The sequence below is a fragment of the Mus musculus genome, chromosome 4 (genome assembly GCF_000001635.26).
Source record: "Mus musculus strain C57BL/6J chromosome 4, GRCm38.p6 C57BL/6J".
Lineage (NCBI taxonomy): Eukaryota > Metazoa > Chordata > Mammalia > Rodentia > Muridae > Mus > Mus musculus.
In genome coordinates this window covers 3,462,121-3,464,066 of record NC_000070.6, presented here as the reverse complement: position 1 = coordinate 3,464,066, position 1,946 = coordinate 3,462,121, and positions in this window count along the sequence as shown.

Sequence of the window (1,946 nt, the reverse complement as noted above, 5' to 3'; positions counted from 1 at the left end):
TGTCGTTTTTCTTGGGGGAAGGATACTTTGGACACTCAACCTTCATACTAGATGACATGTCCCCCTAGAGTGGGCTCATTTTATGCCACAGAGCCTCTCTACTGAAGTGCTTAGCCATGTAACTCTCTCGGGCTGCTGAAGCACACTCATTCTATCTCGTGCAATGAGACTAGCCTCGTGGGGTGCAAGAGCTGAGTGGCCAGCGACCTATTGCTTAAGCATAGATAACCATATATCAGGGGAAGCACCATGTTCTAGTGCTGCAAGTGCCTGGGCAATAACCACCTTGTCTCTCCTAGTTTGGGCCTTAAGCTTACAGACCAACCAGAGAAGCAACACTAATCCACAGCAAAGTGTAGCTCCAAATAATCTCACCCCCACCCATTCTTTAAAGAAGGAAAATGCTGAGGAGTTCTAATTGGGTAATCCTTTGGTCAGGGACAGGTCCAAGCGCGTGGAGTTGACCTAAATGATGGCAAGTCTCAATTCCCGAAGGGTCTGTTCAAATTCAGCCATCCAATTCTGTAACATATACTGAGAAAGACTTTTTGACAAATTAGCTGCCCTAGTAAATTTCTCATACTGAATAGAAGTAACGCATAATTCTGGAAACTTTTGTTCACATCCCAGCTGAGCTATTTGCCATAATACATCTAGTTGTTTCTGGACAAGATCTATGCGTTGATTAACCAGCATGAGACCTTCCTGTATCTTGACATTAGCTGAGGCCTGTTTATCCATGGCTGTGGTCACCGAGGCTGACAATGTGTTAATGGTGTCAGTCGTCTGGACCTGTCCAGACAGAGCCAAGGCCGAGGCCGTAAGGGAGGCAGAAGTGGCCACTGTAGCGACAATGCTAACAATAATGGCCAATATCTCAAAGTCCCTTTTTTTGTCTGAACAAGGCCAAGGTTCCCGGCGTATCAACAGGTACTGGCACAAAGCAGGGCATGTGAGCCGCCACTGCTGTGTGAAATTGACTAGCATTCCAACATAAAGCATAGAAACAGGAGCCTTTTAAACAACTCAAGCTATCATTCCCGGTGGCATTGCTAACTATCTACACAAACAGTGGCCAAACACAGACGGGTACAGGGCTAATTTGTACCCTCGTGCCCTCGTAAAACTGATAATCAATTTTGTCATCATCCTCATTTTTGACTGACAATTGCGCCTTCTCTTTTTTTTTTTTTTTTTTTTTTTTACCAAGGAGCATAGCCATGGGTGTGAGGTCAGTGCAACTGCCATTATGTCCACAAAGCAGCCATAAATCAAAGGAATTAATATCGTATCTCCACGGATCCATGGTGGTGAAATTTCTAAAACCCTCAAGGGGGGAAAATGAGAAGATCCCTCTTTTAGGCCATCCAGATCTCCTGGCTTGACAGCCGTTCCAAGGGAAAAGGGTGCCCTCGGCCGGGACTCTCGTATAGAAGGGGGCCAATTGAGGTTGTCTAGGAGGATTGGAATGATCATCATCTGTTGAGTGGACATGAGGCCACCAGCCGTATAAGACTGTGGCATTGGCCTTATACCCATCGTCGGTCTTAATAGTCATCTCTAATCTAGCATAGGAGTAATTAAGTAACAGAAGGCATGGGTGTTCCAAGGAACTGTCATTGGTTACCCTAAAACAAAGACTGCCCTCTGGAAATATGGTTCTGTTCTCTGTCACTTGTGTAATATGAGTGTCTATTGGTAGATAGGCCAAACCCAGTTCCTTGTTAGTGGTAAAACAGCAGGGGAATACTTGAGCATTATACATCACTGGCATTGGGAATGGAAATGTCGACATTATCCCCCAACGCTGCTCTCCCTTTGTTGTTGACGAGGGTCATCAGTATTCCCTTGGTCAATCTGGATTTTTCGGGTGAGTCTTTCTGGTATCTAAAATGGGTTGTCTTCATTCTGTGGAAAAACACAAACAGCTCCCCTGGATCTTATTA